Here is a 12,116-nt window from a genome sequence, read left to right on the forward strand (position 1 = left end):
ACATGACTTTTGGTGTTAATAGTTCACTCTCTAAGTCATTTAAGTTTCATTCTAAAGAACATAGTCACTTGCTAGGACAAAAACTATAACTTGTATCTTGGGAATCTAGGCCTGATGTAAACCTGCTCTTTGCAGGATCTGACAGGAGATTTTTATCTTTGACTTTGAACACCAATTTCAAAAAAATCTATTTTGCTAGCATAAGCTGTCACACTGCAGCACCTGCCTGACCTTGGACTAGTTTGTTGCTTTAAAAATTTAAAGACAGACCTTTCTAATTTTAATTCCAAACAGCGCCCATTCAATTTCTGAATCTTGCTCATGAACTACTGTATTTGTGCTTATATACTTAGCAAATACATAGATGTTTGCAGTTATTAATAAAGACCTTTTGGAAAAAATACTTAATTTATTGGTTACTTTTTTGTTCTAGAGGGCTTTTTATCTATGAATCTGAATGATCTTTATGAAGAGGAAAAGGTATCATTATGTCCACTTTATAAACAGGGGAATAATTACTTCAACTCTATGGAAGGTCAAAGTAATCCTCAGGCCTGGTTTTAACACACAAGAACAACATAAAAGGAGGAAAATTAGGCACACAAGAAAATAGTACAGAATAAAGGAACACAATATGCCAAGTGTATGGATGGCAAAGGGAAAATCCTAATATTGATGAGCGTGGTAAGCAACCAGAAAGTACAGTTAGTGAAACAAATACATCTAATCCAGCTAGAAAATTGTCAGAGACTGAAAAAAACCCCTCTGAGCTGTTTGAATACTAGCCAGGGACTCCAGGCAACAAAACAGAAGAAGAACTGCAGATGCAGGATGTGACTTTAGGGATAACTGAAACATGGCAGACTAACAAGCATGACTGGAATACAAATATGTGTTGTACAGGTAGTATAGAAATAAAGATAAATGAAGGTACAATAGTTTAGCATTGTATGTTAATGATGGTGTGGACTAGGGACAGAAGTTACACAAACTGGTTTAAGTGATTGGAAACTAGTTTAAACCTGTAACAAAACTGAAGTTCAGTGCACATAAACCAGTTTCAGAATGGCTGAAACTGGCTTAGGAAAACCTGTTTGAATGTAGTATCAGACTTAATTGATTTGGGTCAAACCAGTTTATGAAACTTATGTCTCAGACCCCTTCGTGGTTTAAGTTAAATCAGAGTCCCACATCCTAGCATGCTTTGCAGCCCTGGTCTGGGCTGTACTGTCTGCTCCAGAGAGCTGGTCCTACCTCTGTACTCCCTCGCTGAAGCAGTGAGGGCTGGCTCACTGTCCCCGCCTCATCCCAAGGCTGAGGGCTGGGGCCAGGGAGATGGGTTTAACTCACCTTCCCTTGAGTATGGAGCTGCCCTGCCCTGCTAAAAAAAACTTTACTGGAAGGTGTGACTGTGGACTAAAAATCCCAGAGGCATGTGGAAGCAGGAAGAAGAAGTGATGAGCAATCCAGCAGAGTCCTGCTACTTTGATTGTAGACTGCAAATCCCAAAGACCTCAGGGGCAGCAGGAAGAGGAAGCAAATGCACAGCTCATGCTGTGGAATAGGTTCCAGAGACCTGTGCTCTAGCAACCCCCAGCTTCTGGCTTGAGCCACTGCAGGCATATGACTGCATTTCCTGAATCAAAAGTGATTGTCTGCTCATTTGTTTATTGGTTCAATCTTTGCAGCTTAGCCTAACCTGCAAAAACTGAATTCAGCCTCAGGCTTTTTGACTGTACTTAACCTTTGGGAATAGAATTTAAAGATGTTCTTTTGGGGTTTTGCTGTCAAATCCCAGGATTAGATTGGGGGGAGAAGGGGAGGAAATTGATAGAGATTTCTTTAATATTATTATAAAAATAAATGCTACCAGTAATTCTGTTGTCACATGAGAGGCACTGGCTAGATTAGAAATGCTGTTACTAATAAAAGGAGTCAGATATTCCTGGATGTAGTAGCTAACAATTCTGCATCAAATAATTATTAAAACAATAAAAGGTGATGACATTTTAAGCAATAACTGTAATATTGATTAGAAAATAACTCAATGGAACATGAAAAGAACTTGTGTTGATAGAAAATGATGGTGCTGGAGGGTGACTCCAATCAGAGATGCATCTCTGCTTTAATTAGTCTATAAGGTGCAAACGTACCCTGTTTTCTGCTTGGCTTAATCATAATCGGTTAGTAGTTAATTGAAAAGTTCAGGCGTTGAAGAAGCCTGAGGCAGAAGTGCTTCAACTTTTTAGCTTTACTCTAATCGCCCAAGGTTAGGTCATGAGCAAGCAGAACATGTTAGCCCTTGTGGGGGGGGAGAGATGGGAGAGGAGGTTCAGAGCCTGCCTAAATGGGCTGAGCTCAGCATGTAGGGGGGCCTCTTGCATGTCCTGCAGGCTCCCTAGGCTGCCAAAGACTCCCGAGCAGAGCTGAATGACCGACCCACCTCTAATTGGCTGGCAGAGACATCATGGATGCCCACGTGGACTTGATGTGGTAACTGCTCATCATAGTATATGCCCTCATGGCCACAAGCCACCAGCCAGCCATCCTGCGCATGGGCCACCCAGCACATCCTGTGCCCACCAAGTGTGCGTATTCCCATATCACTGATGCTGGTGGCTCTGGCCTACACAGCAGCCAGCAGGCTGTCTGGATCTGTGAATCCATAGCAGAGTAGCTCCTCATCCACATAGATTGCAATCCTTTCCAAATGAGGAGGTCCAGGGGGCTTTGATTGTCCCCGACCTGGCACTGGGTTCTGGGTCTCCAGCCCCAGGCTCTTCTGGCCATGTCCCAGGCAGTGATGTCCACACCCCAGCAGGCCAAACACCACCCTACTTACCCTCTCCCTCCCCAACTCCTCCCCAGGGACAGACATCAGGGCTGTGGGGGAACACAACCTGAGGAAGATACCTGCCTTGTTATTATCAAATATTGAAGCTGCTAAACTCTTAGACTGTTTATTAAACAAAAACCTGCTCCAAAACTTGGAACCTTCTACTAAGTTAACATTGACAGAGTGGGAAAAGACCCTGGCTGCACCAGGCAGTAGTACCATTGGGGAAGATGGAGGGGAGTGGGTAGCCATGGAGTGTCAGCTTGATAGACTTGAAAACTTGGAGTGGCAGGGGGAATGCTATGCGATGGTTTGATGCTACTCCCTTGGTTTAATTAAATGTTGTAGCTGCCATATTTTAATGTGCACAATAAAAACTATGGAATGTTGCCAGCTCCAGAAATTGGACCCAAGCAGAGGGGGCTGTCTATCTTTACAGAGTCTGTACCATTTCCCCATAGTGGGACACAGGCCTGGAGTGGCCTGCCCCAGTTGGCTGCGGGCAGCCTCCCCTCCACCCCATTCTGAGTGCTCCTGTGTCCTTTGAGGACAGGCCTCAAACCCCTTTGGAGCCCTGCACCTACACTGGGGACTGTCAGCAGCTGGGGGTAGCATGTTGGCCCTGGTAGGTGGGCATAGTCAATGCTGGCCCCGGCAGCAGATCTTGGGCAGTTTGGTCCCACTCCCATCTCCAAATGCTGCTTCCCAAAGTAGGCCCCACCAGATACCTTCCTGGCTCCTTGGACCACAGGTCAGTGGCTCCCACCTGTCATATCTCCTGTTCTGGGGCTCCCTCACACCCCATCATCTCCCAATTAATGGGCAGTGTGGAGTATTCCCCCATGACCACCATTAAGTTCCTACCCCCCCTTCACATGGGAGTCTTGGGCATGTTGCCCCAAGGGGGAGTGCCTGGAGTGGGGCTTTCCATGCCAGGGGTAGTGAGTAGCATCCCACCACTCCTGGCCAGCAGGGCACTAGTCTCCCCATGGGAGGTGATGCTGATGACACTCGAAGTTTTTGTGGGTGGATCCCAAGTAGTCTCTGACCCTGAGCATAAAGTCCTTATCCTGGTGCTGTGACTGTCAGTTCTGTAGTGGTGAGGGTAGCCTCCCTCATAGAGCAGGTGACCATCTGTGGACCTCATTCTTGGACCTCTGTAGTGTGTTTCTGGGCCTGGACAGCTCATTCAAGAGCTGTGGCAGTGTGGGTGCAGGCAGTCAACCTGTCCATTCCAACTGCCCACATCAGGGGTCCCATTTGGTCCCCATTTCACTAGTGCCACCTATGCATATATCTCTGGATGACTATTCTGTATCCAACATCTTGGTCTCCATGGCTGGGCCTTCCTCACATAAATGCAGAGTCTGCAATCAAGAGAGACACCAAGGGATCTATGGCAAGTCCCCTGTCTGAACCGTTTTCTCCATGTGGGGAGAAAGCTGTTCAGCTGCTCACAACTCAGCACTGACCATGCTTTGAAATGCTTGTGTTTCACCTCCTGCTTGGGAAAACCCAGATGCTGGATTCCATCTCCCTGATGTGAGAGGCAGGAGGGCTGGGAACCAAAGGATGTGAGCTTGGAGAGATGAGCCTTCTCTGGTTTTCTGGGTGAAGAGGAAGGGAGGGAGTGGAGTGGGATAATATGGATAATTCCCATTTCACAGTGCACCTTACCTATAGCAGTACTTATAAGTAGGCAGTTGGGGAGCAGGAGCTGAGGGAGCAGGGCATACGTGTGCCACACATCTCTCTCCTAAAGGCAAGCATGTCTTCTCTTCCAGGTTGGCTGATCTTGTACGGCAAGCTTTAAACTAGCCTTGCTGGGGGAGGGGGCTGCAAGAAGATGAAGAGACACCACCTGAGCAAGACAGGTGACAAATGTAAGGAGTGCCCAGGTAAGAAACAGGGGTCCAGACAGTCACCCAAATCGGGGGGTGGCACACACAGCTATGCAAGGCCTTAAATGTCTATATATCAATGCTCGTAGTATGGGGAACAAACAGGAGGAACTTGCCCTGAGAATAGCCAGTTCAAACCCAGACATAATAGGGCTTACAGAAACGTAGTGGGATTCATCCCATGACTGAGCAGTTAGCATTAGGGGCTATAGTCTTTACAGGCAGGATAGAGAAGGAAGGAAAGGTGGGGGTGTGGTGCTCTATGTCAAGGAGCTATACACATCTTCTGCCAGTAGAATGGGGTCAGAGGAGGGGCAAGCTGAAGTGCTCTGGGTCAAGATACAAGGGGGCCATGGGGAGAGAGATTTAATGGTGGGGGTCTACTACAGACCCCCCAACCAAGGGGAGGAGCTGGACTGGGAATTTTCAGGCCAGCTTGCAAAGGCACTTAAGGCATGGGATGTAGTTGTCATGGGTGATTTAAATTACCCAGACATCTGCTGGGAGGAACAGTCATTTAGGTTGGACCATTCCAGGAGGTTCCTGGCCGAGATATAGGACCTCCACTTAATTCAGGAGGTGCACAGTCCCACCAGAGGAAATGCCCTGTTGGACTTGGTCCTGGCCACAGGCAATGACCTGGTAAAGGGCCTCCAGGTTCTTGACCACCTGGGTGATAGCGATCATTGCTTGCTGGAATTCACCATACCTCCTCTGCTCAGGGACCGGGACTTCTCCACCATGATGCAAGATGGACTCGAGGGAAATGCCTCCAGACCTCAGGTTGGGGAGGACTGGGTTAGAGAGCTTCTGGAGGGGCTGGACATGTTCAAATCAGTGGGTCCAGATGCTCTCCACCCCAGGGTGTTGAGGGATCTAGCAGGGGTTATTGCAGGGCCCTTGGCATGGCTTTACAAGCACTCGTGGTGCTCAGGCTAGTTGCCAGATGATTGGAAGATAGCCAATGTGGTCTCCATCTTTAAAAAAGGGAGGAGGGAGGACCTGGGCAAGTATAGGCCTGTCAGTCTTACCTCAATCTGAGGGAAACTCTTTGAGAAGATCATCAAGGAGCACATCTGCGATGGGCTGGCTTCAGGGATGATGCTCAAGGGCAACCAAAATGGTTTCATTAGGGGAAGTTCATGTCAGATCAACCCAATTGCCTTTCATGATCGGATCACAAAACCATTGGATGCAGGTGTTGCCATGGACGTAGTCTTTCTGAACTTCAGCAAGGCCTTTGATACCGTCTCCCACCCCATGCTCAGTAAAAAACTAGGCGACTGTGGCATTGATGTACACAGTCAGATGGATTGCAGATTGGCTGAAGGGTTATACTCAGAGGGTGCTGATGGATGGGTCATATTCGACCTCAGTCCTTGGGTCCACACTGTGAAATTTCTTTATCAGCGATTTGGACAACGGGCTGAAAAGCAACCCATTTAATTTTGCTGATGATACCAGAATTTGGGGTGAGGTGAGAACAGTAGTAGGGAGGAAAAGACTGCAGCAAGACCTGGATAGGTTATAGGGGTGGGCTAACAAAAGCAGAATGCGTTTCAATACTGACAAGTGCAGTGTGCTGCACTTGGGCAGCAGTAACCAGCAGCATACTTATAAGATGGGAAACTCCCTTCTTGAGAGCACGAAGGCAGAAAGGGATCTTGGAGTCATTATTGACTCCAAGATGAACATGGGCCGACAATGCGAGGTCACGGTTGGCAGGGCTAATCGGACCTTGTCGTGCATCCACAGGTACATCTCAAGTAGGGCCAAGGAGGTGATCCTCCCCATCTATGTGACACTGGTCAGGCCACAGCTGGAGTACTGTGTCCAGTTCTGTGCGCCTCACTTCAGGAGGGATGTGGACAACATTGAGAGGGTCCAGAGGAGGGCCACCCACATGATCCGGGGACAACAGGGCAGACCTTACAATGAGAGACTGCAGGACCTGATCCTGTTCAGCCTTTACAAGAGAAGGCTGAGGGGGGACCTGGTGACCATCTATAAACTCACTAGTGGTGCCAGAAGGGTTTGGGAGATATCTTGTTTCCCCTAGCGCCCCCTGGCATAACAAGGAATAATGGCCACAAGTTGTTGGAGAGTAGGTTTAGATTAGACATCCGTAAAAACTACTTCACAGTTAGGGTTGCTAGGATCTGGAACTAACTTCCAAGGGTGGTGCTGGCTCCTACCCTGGGGGTCTTTAAGAAGAGGCTTGATGCCTACCTGGCTGGAGTCATCTGAGCCCAGTTTTTCTCCTGCTCAGGTGGGGGGTTGGACTTGAAGATCTACGAGGTCTCTTCTGACCCTACTTCTATGATTCTATGTACCCTGCCAAATGCCTGGAGAGGCACCAACAAAAAACGGCTCTTGCAACTGTTGGTTACACCTCAGCCATGGGGCTTAAAAAAAGCTTTCAGTATCTTTTGGGGCCATCTTGTGTAAAATGGTTCTGCATCAATATGCTGGCCTCTCTCAGGAAAGCAATGTGACCTTTAGGGATAGGGCATTCAGCTGTCAATTAACCAGACTTTTGATCCCACTCAATGCAACACAGACTGGTAAGCCCTAAACATGTTAGGGGGTCCTGGCCCTGACACTTCCTTTTCCTTCCAGTCCAGGGGTGCCATGGTTAGAAGGGGTATTTGAGAGGCACGAGGTCAGTGGGGAGCATCAAAAAATCTGTGTAATCAGTCTTTCACATGGACAGTTGTTGAGCCAAGAGCACAATGAATATCACAGTAGGCAACCATAACCTTCCTCATGAGCACACCTACCACAGAGTCACATTAGACTGTTCCTTCACCTAGAAACATCACATTCATAAGGTCAGCAGTGAAATCTCTGCATGAGTAGCTGCTTTAAGACATTTAGGCAGCATGACGTGGTGTGCCAAATTCAAAAGTGCTCAGAGCCACCACACTTGCCATGGTATACGCCCCAGCAGATTACTGTGCTTCTGTATAGTCAAGAAGCTGTTATGCTAAAAAGCTCAGAACTGTACTTAACAGTGCATGGAGACTTATAACAGGCTGCCCAACTTACACAAAAATGTATTCCCTGCACTCAAGAGCATTAGACCAAGTGACATAAGAAGAAAGACCAAAACCACCAGGTACTGTGGTCTTGAGTTTTGTGCTAACATTAGATAAGGGGTTGAGTGTATAGATTAATCTGGTCTGAAATCTGTTCCTACAATGTTTTATATCAACACCAGATGGGTCCCCCATTGGGAATGACCTTGACAGTGAAGCATGGGTCAAGCTGAACAGACTGAGATCTGGGTATGGGTGCTTCAAAACAACACTGTACAAAATGAACATCTTGGAAAGCCCCTTGTGTGAATGCAGTGTCCAGCAAACAGCACAACACTTAATTGAAAGCTTCAATTTTTACAAATGCTCAAATAGGGTAGACGGAATCCACACACTGAGCAATAATACTAGACACTGGGTGTATCTACACATGTGCCTGACTGTGCAGTAACCACAGTTACTGCTCAGAAGGGCTGTGCGAAGCTTCAGGTGCCGATTCGATTTGGAAGAGATTCAGCCCAATTCAGCAGCTGAATCTCTAAATCCAAATCAAATCAGGAGACGAATAAAAAGGCCAAATTGATTTGAAGCTATCCAAATGATATGGAAAAGATTCGGAGAGCTTTGGAGATTCAGGCAGTCCCCACTTATCACCACAGGGAGCTGGGCCTGGACTCTGTGCCGGTAAGTAGAGGGTGGAGGGGGAGCTGGAGGAGGTGGGAGGTGGCCATGGGGGGGACCCCTGCAAGGCCCCATCCTTTGCTTGCTCCCCCAGGCCCTCAAACCCCATCTGCTCTTCTAGCCATGTCAATGGCTGCCCCACCTGGCCCCAGCTCTTAAAAAAAAAAAAGCCCTGCACTCACCAGCTGCTGCAGCAGCTATCGGGGCTTCTGGGGGCTTATGGCAGAACATAAGGTAGTAGAGGACAGCGAGGATCACCCCCCCCCCACCCGGCAGAATGCAGTGAGTGTGGGGTTTCTTTTTTTTTAAGAGCCAGGATGCTGGGAGAGCAGCTAGGGGCTGGGGGGCCCATGGTAGAGCTCCCCATGCAGTGTGGGGCAGTGAAGGGCAGCAGGGATTGCTCCCCTGCCTGGCTGCAACCACTGCATGCAGGGCTTCTTTTTTTTTCCTTAAGAGCCAGGAGCTGTGATGGGGCAGCCATTGATGAGGCTGGGAGAGCAGGTGGGGAATGAGGCTTGTTCAGTTTGGAGATTCAGCTGATTTGGCAGTGACCAAATCTCCAAATCAGATTCAGCCAAATTAATTCAGGACAGTGATTCGAATCACTGTCCTCCCAATCAGCCAAATCCAAATCCAAAGTGAATACTAGCCGCTTTGCACAGGCCTACTGTTCAGTCCTGGTGTTGCACAGGTTGTTTCTGACCCCACTATGCAGTCAGAATGAGCTACTGTATTGTGTCATGCTTTGTGTATGCCCATGCTAAACTGCTGTCACAATGAGCTATGTCACTGTAGCTCATTGCTAAGATAATGTTGCATCTTGTGTAGACATGCCCATTGGCTAATATCTGGCTGGAGGGAACAAGAGGGTGGGGTTTGAAACAGGGATTTCACCGACTCTTGTCAGTGACAGTCTAGGGGCAGGACCAGCACAGTGCTAGGGCAGACCACATAACCTCGGCCAAGGCTAGAGGATCACCTTGAGAGGGAGGTGCCACAAAGCTTCATGGGTTCCTGGTGGAATGAGAACTAATGTGAGCCACAGTGGGATCTGATACACATGTTCATTACAGTGCTCTAACCTACAGCACTGAAGTCTGATATCACATTCATCCAGGGTTATTTTAGCGTGGCATCCACAATTTTTACAGCATTCTATGCTGTACTAACCATACGTTCAGTTATGGCTGTAGAGTTTTTTCTGCATGCTTACTGTATGTAGTAAGTGTAACTTTTGTAGCTGGTCAATAAGCCTATTGCATATAAGCATAGCTAGTAATTTAGTTACTCTATAAAGTGCAGATCTACACTGTCTTTAGCCTCGTATACTAGTCAAGAACTAAGGTCAGACTGTGAAAAAACGAATGCCATTCTGGAATGTATCAAATAAATTATTTTCAGTAGAAACAAGGAAATATTAATGTTAGTTGATCAAACACTGGTTGTAACTCATCTTTAATATTATGTACAATTTTGATCACTTGAGGCCAAGGAAGATGAGCTGAAACTGTAACAAGCCTAGTGAATGGCTGGGAAAGAGAATAGGATGACTGAAAGAAAGATTTAGCTTTATAAGAGAAAAATGAAAGAGCTTGGCTTGTTTAGCCAAGAAAAATGAAGGCTGAAAGTTTGTCACTGGGGAATGGAAAAAAGAAGTTATTTTAGCTAGAAGATGATGCTGGAATTAGAATTAATGCATTTAAATTTTCCACAAATACCTTTAGCCTGGAAATTAGAATTTGTCTAATCGTTACATGAGCAGGGTTTTATCCCATCTTGTCAGAGTAACAGGGCAAACATCCTATCTGGTTTTAAGATGAAGCTTGATACATTTATGGATACTTTATTTGATATTTCCAGCTACAGGCTCCTTCCAATTTTAATACTTAATATGTGTCTTGTGACCTTGGTCCAATGCCTTATACATTCTGTATCCACTTCATTAATGATTCTGTTGTATTAATTTCGGTGTATCAAGTTGGCAGCATACAAGTACTTGGAATGGGTCTGGTATTTCCATTTAAGGGACCTGTGTGAAATTCACTGCTGTATGGAATTGCTCATGAAAATTCAATTTGTTTTTTTTATCCCCAATTAATTATAATTATTATAACTACCTAGAGGCCCTAATAAGGATCTCATACCCATCATGCTGAGCAATAAACAAGCCCAGAGTCAAAAACAGTGCTGACTCAAAAAAACCTTACAATCAAATTAGAGGTGAGACAACAGGTATATGAATAATCAATCAACAGCTAACGATACCTAAATACAAGGGAGAATGGCATGCAGAGAGATGTGTAATTACATTAAGGTCATATTTTTTCAATACCCTCTTATTACCAATAATTTATATAACAAAGTTTAACTGCATACTCTAATTACGTCTCTCTTAGTTTATTACATGTACTTTAAGGCTAGGTACAGACAGTCAAAAAGCCTGGGGCTGAATCAATTAAGTCTTTGCATGCTAGTCTAAACTGTACAGATTAAACTGAAACAGAAGTGAACAGACATTTACCTTTGATTCAGGAAATACAGCCACATGCCTGCAGTGGCTCAGGCCAAAAGCTGAGAGGGTGCCAGAGCATGGCTCTCTGGATGTGTGTTTACTTCCTCTTCCTGCTGCCCCTGAGGTCTCTTGGATTTGAAGTCCAAAATTATAGCAGCAGGACTCTGAAGGGTTGCTCATCACTTCCTCTTCCTGCTTCCAGGTCCTTCTATGATTTGTAATTCACAGTTGCAGCTGACAGTAACTTTGAGCAGGAGTAGAGGTGTTTGAGCACCCCCTCACTGGCCCCAGCCAGGGCTTGCCTAGGGGGCCATTCTGTAGACTCTGTAGACTGGGCTGCATCCCTAAATTGGCTTGCCCTCCCCACTCCCGCTTTGTCAGCCAGCCCTCACTGCTTCAGCTAGGCAGCAGAGGGAGAGAGCCAGCTCTGCTCTCTAGAGCAGACTGTACAGCCCAGCCAAGGGCTGCAAAGCATGCTGGGGGACTCTGATTTAACTTGAACCAGGAAGGGGTATAGGACAGAAGTTTCATAAACTGGATTGACCCAAATCAGTTAAGTCTGATGCTACATTCATCCAGGTTTATCTTAAACCAGTTTCAGCCATTTTGAAACTGGTTTATGTGCAATGAACTTCTATTCTGTTACAGGGTTAAACCAGTTTCTGATCACTTACACCAGTTTATGTGTAACTTCTGTCCCTAGTCTAAGAATCCAGGTATACTAATACATTATATTTATATTATAACAACTTCATTGCTATACTTATATATCTTCTAGGATAAGTAGATGTATCAGAAGATTGATGAATAAACATGGCTAATAAAAATAATCTAATCAGTATACTGATATTTGGTCACAAGATCTTGTGGTAGGAAAATACATGAAACAGAATGGATTAAATCCTGGCTTTAGCAGTTCTAACTAATCAGAACAACATGCAGTCGTCTCAAGGAATCTAAAAAACACAAATCTTCCTCAAACCAAATCACACCAATCCAAAAATGTTGTTTCAAGAAGAAGGATTGGTAGGAAGAGATGGGATCTACCTAATGAAGAGAAGGAAGAGCATCTTCAAAGACAGGCTTGCTAACTTAGTAAGGAGGGCTTTAAACTAGGTTTGCTGGGGGATGGAGAACAAAGTCCTGGG

Source organism: Crocodylus siamensis, chromosome 3 (genome assembly GCF_052110815.1).
Source record: "Crocodylus siamensis isolate JL-2025a chromosome 3, ASM5211081v1, whole genome shotgun sequence".
In the NCBI taxonomy this organism is placed as follows: Eukaryota; Metazoa; Chordata; order Crocodylia; family Crocodylidae; genus Crocodylus; species Crocodylus siamensis.